The sequence below is a fragment of the Adiantum capillus-veneris genome, chromosome 18 (assembly GCF_014529385.1).
Source record: "Adiantum capillus-veneris isolate H3 chromosome 18, ASM1452938v2, whole genome shotgun sequence".
Lineage (NCBI taxonomy): Eukaryota > Viridiplantae > Streptophyta > Polypodiopsida > Polypodiales > Pteridaceae > Adiantum > Adiantum capillus-veneris.
Window position 1 is genome coordinate 27,030,143 of NC_140948.1, and position 10,332 is coordinate 27,040,474.

The following is a 10,332-nucleotide window of genomic DNA, read 5'->3' on the forward strand; positions in this document are numbered from 1 at the left end:
TTGAGGGATGGGGCAAGGAAAAAAGCAGAGAGGTTATGCATAATCATCCATAAAGCATGATCAAACCACAGTATGTTGGCATCCTTACAAAAATCACCTTTACCAACATGCTTACATACACATTTAATAAATGGCCTATGCACATTCCAAAGCTGGGTGGTGTAATTAGAGTCCCTATTAGTAGTGCTAATAAGTCCTTTTACCTCAAGAAGGTAGCCCATGGTGGCATTGCATCTCTGTGTTTCAAAGACCCCCATAGTAAAAGGGCATGCCATTAAGTAAGGCTCAATGATGGTGGAGCAGTTATTCTCTAGAACCTGATGCAGACATATCTTCATAGCCTCTTTGTCTCTGTCATTGAGGAAGGTAAGGAGGAGGCCTTCAATTAAGGGAGCCAGCCTGGCAAAATTTCCAAGAGTCCAAGGCTTATTGTTGGCTTCTCCTAAGTAGACTTCAAAGAGCCTAGCAAGGATGTAGGGGTCAGTATATGTTTCAAAGGGTTTCTTTGCTATACCCAAGGAGGGACAGGATACAGAGAAATTTTTTGTGGTGATGGCTACCTCATTCTCAATGTAACCCATCAAGGATCACCAAGTTGGTTGTAGAGGTAAGGGGGGGATAATGATAAGGAGGGGGCGCCTTGAAGACGATGCTTCTTTCTTTGCTTAATGAGAGGATAGTTACACAATTTTTAACCATGCAGGCCCATAAACTTCCTCATGATGTGAGGAGAATTTTCCAGCCATTCTCGATGCTCTTTTCCATCATCATCCAGTATGGAGCCAAGGTTGGCAGCAATTTCCAAAATTCTAGACTTAGCAGCTGTAGGGTTTTCTCTAGCCTTAGCATAGATGTTGAACCAAGCAAAGATGTCAAGCTGGGCCAACACGAGGAGACCATTAGAGTCATCTGCTGCGAGGGCACCTTTATCAGCATCCATCAGTGTTTATTGGAAAGATTTCTCCTTGATGCAGAGTAGTAGACCTTGCACAATAGAAGAGTGGAGGTAGGGTGCAATCATACCCAAGAGCTGCAAGTGCAACATCCGACTCGCCAGAGATAGTACCCTACAAGTCATGAAAAGAAGGGGGAGGGATATAGCCAGCAAATAAGATCTCAGTAGATTAACTAGGTGGGGCCAGGAGCACCACTATCATCACAAGTGTGTGTGTGTGTGTGTGTGTGTGTGTGTGTGTGTGTGTGTGTGTGTGTGTGAAAGTTGCTAAAGATAAAAATGTTGGAATTATTTAAAGCAGAGCAAGGAAACAACAGTAACCGCTTTCAAAACAATAACAAATGGAATGGAAAATAGAGTAAAACAAGTAAGAGGATTTCCATTCATAGCATAGATTGTATTTGCATAAATGTACAAGAGCAAGGGATCCTTCTATACCTTGCCACCAGCACAGTCAACAACAAAAAATGTGTCAGACAATGGAAAGCAGGTCTTATCAAAGGAGCCCAGGTGTTATTGATGTCCACTCAAAACATAAAGCAAAAAGAACAACTCATAATGCTAATTGGGAACCTGCGAGGAGCCTTCCATGGATGAACTTAGGTGTATGTAGGAGAAGGGGCCAAGGAGACTCTCTGTGAATTGTAAGCTGGAAGAGTCATACACAATAGCGTGCAAAAAATGTGTTTCCATCTACATCAAATGTGAGTATCGGACTCCCTTTAAAGCCAAATTGTGGTAAGGTGGAGCCCAACTTTACAAAATAACCGCCATGTAGTGGGAGGCCCTCGCAACAAGGAGTGAAGGTGAAGTAGGGTTGCATGCAGGTCAGCCCATGAGAAGTAGTGGGGGGGAGAGTAATGCTCTCCATGCAAGTAAATGATGATGGGGGCCATGAGTTTCCACTAGTGTTAAAATAAGATGGGGGTTCACACGTAGTAGGAGGTTATTGCAAAAACATTAGAGAGGAAGTAGGTGCCAAAGTAAGGGGTGGTGCATGAGCCTTTCAAGTAGTTAGATAGCATCTAGGCTCCATGTGTGTGTGTGTGTGTGTGTGTGTGTGTGTGTGTGTGTGTGTGTGTGTGTGTGTGTGAGAGAGAGAGAGAGAGAGAGAGAGAGAGAGAGAGAGAGAGAGAGAGAGAGAGAGAGAGAGAGAGAGAGAGAGGTTCACACGTAGTAGGAGGTTATTGCAAAAACATTAGAGAGGAAGTAGGTGCCAAATTAAGGGATGGTGCATGAGCCTTTCAAGTAGTTAGATAGCATCTAGGCTCCATGTGTGTGTGTGTGTGCGCGCGAGAGAGAGAGAGAGAGAGAGAGAGAGAGAGAGAGAGAGAGAGAGAGAGAGAGAGAGAGAGAGAGAGAGAGAGAGAGAGAGAGAGAGAGAGAGAATCATCCACCAATAAGTGAATTTGATCTCAAGATCTCAAAGAGACTTAATAACCTTATGTTCTAGATAGAGAACTTTTCTCAGCAAGCTACTAGCGTGACTGATCCTTGTCAATTATGAAGCTGTGTATTGAAGACAGAGGGTGACCTAGCATGTTTTTCTTTTGATATTCTATCATGACATTCCCTAGAGAAAACCATGCATAAAGTGCTTAACATTTTATTGCTATGAGAGGAACCATGTTGTTGATTTGGTAGAAGGAGTGACCACAGACACTAAATGTTGTGTATGCTAGTGGCCAAAGGATCTCAAATGGGTAGAATGCACAATTTGTTGATGATTTTGGTGGTAACAAATTTGGTCTTTTTGTTCCACGCATTTTTGAAAACCATGATAGTGGAGTCCAAATCTCTTGCGGATTGGGCACATCTGCAACTAGGATATGACACAAAATAAGAATTGAGTTGTGTGAAAAAGAGTCAGCTCACCTAGATAAAATTATAAGGCTTTTTCAGATGGAAAAGTGTAGCATGCACATTTTGGTCATTTGATTTTTTCCAGTTTGTTGCATTTGCAAACATATGATATGGTTGCTTCCCTGCCACCTTTGGAGGCACCATTCAAACTTATAGCTGAAGGATGTACTTTGGAAAAAATAGATTTTTCTATGTTTCCTAAGGATAGTTCCCGGGGCGGTCACTTATCAAAAGCTTCCTATATCACGTGCGTTCAAGAGGTTATTAATAATACCTCAATATACATACTATATTTACACTACGTGCCTATTTAAAAAACCCCCACCCCCCTCTGTATGTATACATGTTGATACATTTTGATCTTTTAATAATCCTCTTCGGTTAACTCACGTGATAGCATACACATTCTAAAAAGTGACCGCCCCGGGGGATAATTCTATGGAAGGTACTCACAAATTCCAAATTGTGTTTATAATGACCTATATGGTTTGAGGCATACTCTTTCTTTTGGGAATCTTTTGTGGTTTGTAAATTTTTTTAATGATAACTCCAGGCATGCATGGGTATATCCATTAAGGCCAAGTCAAAAGTATTTAATTCTTTAAGCAATTGTTTCTTATCGCAAAAAATGTTTTGTGGGCACCCTTTGATCTAATCGAGGGAGGGCGTAGATTTCTAAAGAGCTCAATGCATTTTTGGCGAATTGTGGGATAAAAAACCAATGTATAGCTCAATAAAAATGGCCTTGTTGAGAGAAAAAAGAGGTCACTTATGGCGATGGCACAATGCATGGTAAAATTCCAAGATTTTCCACATGTTTTTGGCTTGAGGCAATTGTGTTTGTTGTGTATGTGCTAAAGCATCTAAAGCATTGTATCCAATCAATTTGTATGAAGCTTCGAAAGGCAAGAAGACATCCATTGGTCACTTTCATGTCTTTGATTGCTTAGCTTATTCTTTAGCGCATGAGTAACAATGAAAAAATTTGGATGACATATCTGCGAAAGGTATGTTTGTTGGTTACAATTCAAAATTTCAAAGGTTGGCGGTTTTATCATTGACAAACCAAGCGTATCTAGGTTTTTCAAGATGTGGTTTTTGTGGAAGATGCTATTGAGCCTTTTTGCATGTACTAAAGGAAGATGCATGTGAGATCATAGAACGTGTATTATACGTTTTTTATAATGATGGAAGAACTAATGTAACAACAAATGAGGCACATAGCTTTTTAGGTTTTAAATGATGTTATGGATCATCCATTTACTGATGCAGGTGTATAGGATGTAGCTTGCTTAGGATATGCCTGAAAATGAGCAGGCTAAAGGTGTGGTCACTGCTGTAAACTTTATGTGACTATAATTGCTTGCACCTCTCTCTAGTCATACACACTCAAGCCCTTAGGATTACTCTTATGCATCAAATTATTACTCTTTGGCAGTATCTAGTATGCATAATAAAGAAGAACCGTTGTCATTTTCTAAAGCACAAAATCCAAAGCATAGATTGTCTGCAATGAAATATAAATCTGATGCTATTAAGAATGGCACTTGGTCTTTGTGCCCCCTTAGCAAAAAGTCCATTGGTACTAAATGGGGTTTCAAGTTGAAACATAAGCTTGATGGGAGGTGTCGATCACTATAAGGCTATACTCATATGAAAAGACAATGCTCAAGAGATGGGCATTGATTCTAGTGAGACTTTTGCATAATGGAAGGTACATCAATTGGACATTAAAAAATGCATGTTTTAATGGTGATTTGTATGAGGAAATGGCTTCAAAAAGGTAGAAAAACAAGGTGTGTAAGTTGAAAAATGCTTTGTATGGTTTGAAGCAAGCTCCATGTGCTTGTTAAGAGAAGGTACATGCTTATTTGGCTATTCATGATTTTCAAAATAGTCCAAATGAGACCACTCTATATGTCATGCATGTAGATAATGCACTTTGATCATTGTTTTTTGTGTATATGTTGTACCTTATTGGACCAAATGAGGGACTTATTGTTTTGATGCCTCTTTTGGAATGCTGGATTTGTTGAAAAATAGACATACAAGAGTTGGCAGATGATAAAAAATCATAAGAAGCTGAAACAAAAGATGATGAGGTGAAGCTAACGTCAATATATTGCCTACATAGGATGTATGTATAGCCATGCAAAGATCAACCCAATATATACAAGTGTGGGCCTCTAATGAGGAGCCACCTAGGTAGATACATGTAGATCTCTATACAATATGTTTAGGTCAAACTTATCTAATAAAACCATTCAATTGGAAGTATCTTCAAGAAGACCTATGCTAAGAATTCCCCCCTTCATCCCATAGGTGAGCCAAAGCTATCAAATGACCATTGAGGAAGAGCGAGGTTCCAAGGCAAATGAGGTAAAACAATTTTGAGAAGTTCAATGATGGTCCAACCTAGATGAGAGAGAATATTGCATGTCTCAAAGGTCTTAAGAAAGCTAGCATGGCTTAGAGGCAATGGATCTATGGCTTAGTGGTTGGAAAGCACACGGCCTTGAAGGATTCACATTTCCCGCTCCCAACTGATAGAGTGATGATTACCCCCCCCCCCGGTAAATATAGGTACGTAGCATAGAGATGAAGGGTTTTATAAGGAAACAATGCATAGGGTGATCTTATCACGTAACAAATGATACGAAGTGTCAGAAACCCTCCCCAGCCTAAATGCATTTGTATATGGTTGAAGGAAAGCCAAAGTGGAAAAAATCCTTTAGATTATGTGTGCATTACAAAAACAAAACAATTTTTCATTATATTTAAGGTTTTGCATCATTATTGGGGTGTAAGTTCAAATCGAATGATGGAGGACCAAAAGCTTATTGTTAACCTTACGGAGATAGATTATAGATTTGAAGGCTACTCTTCATGATGTCGGAGATTACTTTGATGTCACCCATGTGTAAGTTTACATAGAATGATGAAGTACATGTTTGTAGTAAGCTTTCGAGGGAGCTTTTTTTGAGTATTGTTAGACTTACCAATTCTGGTGCAAAAAATTTCTCCAAAATGCTCGCTCCAAGCAAGTGTAAAAAGAAGCTCTCTCAAATAGCTCGCTCCATAGTCTTGTCTCCCTCACTCTATCTATTTATCTATACATATCTCTCTTTAAACTTTTCTTTCTTTTTCCTACTCTTTCTCTCTCTCTCTCTCTCTCTACTCTTTATCTCTCTTCCTCTTACGTATCTCTCTAGCTATATGCACCTATACAAATGTCACACTCTCTTCCTAACTCTATGCATGTGCATAAACATCTCTACCTTGCTCTTTTTGTGACTCTACAAGTCTACACCAACTTCATAGCAACTTTATTCTTGATTGAAAATGTTAAACAATTTCATTGAGCATTTGCACATCTCTCTCTTCTCTCTCTCTCTCTCTCTCTCTCTCTCTCTCTATTGCACACATTCTCATGAAATTGAGTCTATGCATCTCTCTCTCTCTCTCTCTCTCTCTCTCTCTCTCTCTCTCTCTCTATCGCACACATTCTCATGAAATTGAGTCTATGCATCTCTCTCTCTCTCTCTCTCTCTCACACACACACACACACACACACACACACACACACACACACACACACACACACACACACACACACACACACACACACACACACACACACACACACACTTCGTTAACAATTCATTTAAAGGCAAGAAACCCAAAGAATTCCTGAGTATTGAGAATCTTGCAAGAATAGTTTTCCATTCAATTACAACAAAGATAAGGCCGCCCACATCAACTTACAAAAAGTTCATAGGTTCAATCTAGGTGGACTCAAGTAAACATTCCTATAGGCCATGGGTTGGTGATTCTAACTCCACGATACTTGGCTTCGGGCCTGCCAATGATCCTTCCCCTGTCGCATGATCCAACTCAATCACTTGCATCTTTCCACATCCTTGTATCTTTTTGAGATGAACAACTTGCTAGTCCAAGATGGGACAACGCTTGGCATACTCTTCACTGTCATAGAAAATTGTAACCATTCGACCCATTTGGCTCTCTATTAATGCCAATGCGGAGTCTCCTCTGTACTGCACCACAACGTCAAGTTCATTTGTGTATTGAGAAAGCAATTGCCAAACAAGTCCATGCCCGTGTTCCTGCAAGATCAAACATGCTGAGATAAAATTGTGAAACTATATCTATTACACTTTCAAAATGTCAAATTTTACCTTACAATGGCATGCCATCTTCTTGTTTTGTCTAGTCACCCTCCTCTAGCAGATCAAACGAGGTGTCCTCTCATGGCACTCAATGTCTTTTGCAGGCGTTGGTTGCCCTTTCTTCATTACAAAGACGAGCATGAACACACAATCTGTTTTGCTTCTTGCAAATTGGTGTTGTGCAGACCACTACGTTCGCGTGGTTCTCTTGCTATCCAATACATGAGATGTCTCAAACCATTTTTTTATCATCAGCTTGACACATAACCACTAGTACTCCTTTTTCATTGGTCCTTGCATGCACAAGCCAAGCTAGTAGTCCGAATTGGCATACATCTATATTGTTCGATATCAAGACCTTAGTCTTCTATGAAACTCCATGCACACAAGTATTGGTGGGATTTTTTTTTTTTTGATGCATGGATTGCACACCCCATTGGCATCTCTTTGCGATATGGATAGAGACCTTTCTCAACTCTATGGGGATCGACGCGAGGCTCAAAAGGATGTCCTTCATGTATTCCTTTGTCTTATCTCTAGCTGCAAAGCCAAAGCTCTTGCATCATTAGGGAAAATCTCCACTATCAAAATGAAAATAAAGTTTTGATATGGTAGTCATCAATTACACACCTGAGATGTAGTGGTTTTCTCCTCTTTGTGATACTTGCACACTGGACTTAGCAGTTGTCGACATCACAGGGGTTTATTGAGTTGTTGAGGGAGGTATATGTTGTGTTGCTTGTTGAATATGATCCCCCCTTTCCTTCACCACGTCATTGTGTCCATTTCTTCCTCCACCTTTCTATACTCCAGGAACCATGGGATACTCGTGTACACAATTTTCTTGAAGTTATGTGCCAGTTGCATGGGGGTGAAAATGCAATCTAGGTTCTTCTCATTCAGTAAGATATATAGACCTCAACACTTTTAATGTTAAAGTTAAGCTTATTTCACCATCTAAAACAATTAGAGTTTTTTATTATTATGTAATTGAACTTCTTCCTCTTCATTGTACGCATCATCACCCTATGTTTCTACTTTTCTCTTTTCCCCAGCTAGCTTTTTCCTTCTTTCATCTCTCATTTTTTGTGCCTCTTCCATAGATCTCTGAGTCTGGGAGATCAAAATTTCGTCTTTTGGCTCAGTTGACCTCCACTTGATTTTCACTAGAGGTATGGTAAAATCTTCTTCATCCTCATCGTCTTAGTTTGTTGTGGTTTGGAACTCCGACAGGGTGTCTCTGTTTTTAGGTTTAATTTCCCCACTGAGCTCGATGTCGGTCTCTGTTTTCTCATTATCTGAAGGCTTATTTCTGGAACTTCTTTCTCTTGTTTGCTTTGTACTAGGTACTGATGATAGCCCACCTACTGCCCGACCCGCATGCTTTGACTTGTGTGAAAGATCAATTTGGGAATCGACCGCTGGTAGTTGGCCAATCATCCCCAGGGCTTGATATGCTATCCTGGTAAGCACTTGCCCTCCATTCATGTAACTCTTCTTTCTCTCACTGCTCTTGATGTTGGCCTTGGCCAAATTTTCTAGGATAGTTTCCCAAGTTGCAACAGACCACTCTTTGCTAAGAAAGCCCCATTTCCATGACTATATGTAGATTCGGCTTTGTGTCCCTTGGTGGCTTCTGTACTTTGATATGTTGTGATATCAGCCGAAGTGGCAACTCCATCTCTGAATAGACCAAGTTCTTGTATATAAATTTGTGCCCTTGCTGCTTGACGAATGCTTTTTCTTCCAAGAGGTAGGTGGATAGCTTGGTTCATAAAATATGTGTGATCTGAACCTTCATAGTCTCTGCATCTTTGTCGGTCAATGTGGCCTCACCATTGTACTGGATCGAGCTCATTAGCTCATGTGCTTTGTGAAAATCTGTACCCCTTGGCGGTAGTATGAAGAAGGTGTCCATTTGTAAACATTTGGACTCCTCTATGACTTCTTATTGTAGGTGCAATGTTTAGAGTTCTTTTCGGAAGATGGTAGTCTTTACTTTGGTGCCATCCGCAGCCTGAAACCTTTCTATAAAGATATTTGCTGGTATATTTTCTTGCTCCTCCTTTGAGACGTGGGACTTCTTATTTGATGAGATCTCCACCACTTGGTAGGGGGGAGCTTCCCACTGCTTTCATGGTCGTCTGCGAGGTATTTTGTCATCAAAAAATCGTGTAATTAGCTCCAGAAGTTGTCCAAAAAGGTTGTTAAGAAAGTCAAAAAACACAAACTTGACCATAAAATGAAAAATAACCATAACTTGATAAAAACAAGTCCAAACTTGACCAAACTTCACCAGTGCATCTAGGACAACTACAGACACTAGATCATGTGGACAGAGGTCAATTTTGGCTCAGACGGTTATGGATCGCAATCCATGTTGCAACACATATTGAACTTTTGGATATACTATGTGGTAAAACATGCTTTGGAGATGCTATGGTTCACTTCTTTTTGAATGTGGATCACTGGTTGGAATTTCATGCCACTTTTTGGAAATTTTTCTCAGACTTAGAGAATTTTGGATTTTTGGCAAGGGTTTTGAAGTTCAAATGACTTGAACTCTAGGGTTGGGTTATTTTTGGCATTTAGGACCTGATGGTATGATTTTGGCTTGGAAAGCTTGCAGGGGGTCATAGATCGCGATCCATGTTCAACAACCATTCAGAGTGAAACTTGAGGATCCTGTTTCTATAGCATACTCTAACACATTGGTGAAGTTATTTTCAAATTTGGACAAGTTTATCTCAAATTTTTCCAGTTTCCCAAGTTATGGCCCAATTTGGTCGTACTTTGCCATGTTTGGTTTTAGTTGGTAACTTTTGATGGTGATCAATCCGTTCGGTATTTAGCTCTTCTGATGATTTGGGGTTGAAGAATTGCCAAGATCCCACCTGTCTATTAGTTTTTGGCCCCAATTGGTGTCTCTTTGACCTCATTAGTCTCTCTAGAAAGTTTAGAACATTGTCCAAGCATTTTCTATCATTTCTTGTGCTACCTTAAGTTCACAATTTTTCTTTGACTTTGCACTTATACCAAAACATACATTGCTGAACTTTGACAAATGAAGCACTACAACAATGAACTTCTCTTGGTCTTGCAAGAGATGAGAACATTGATCCATACACAAAGGTAATTTTTTGATTTCTGTAAGAGGAAAGTCAATGTGTATATAATTTGATAGTAACATAGTAACTGCATTTTTCGATTTAAGCACATGATGAAAGAAGCCATTGCTACAAGGATTGGAGTGGAAGTGGAGTCTCAATTTCTTAGGTTGAAGAACACGTGGGGCTACATGTATTTCCATGGCATGTTGTTTCCAAG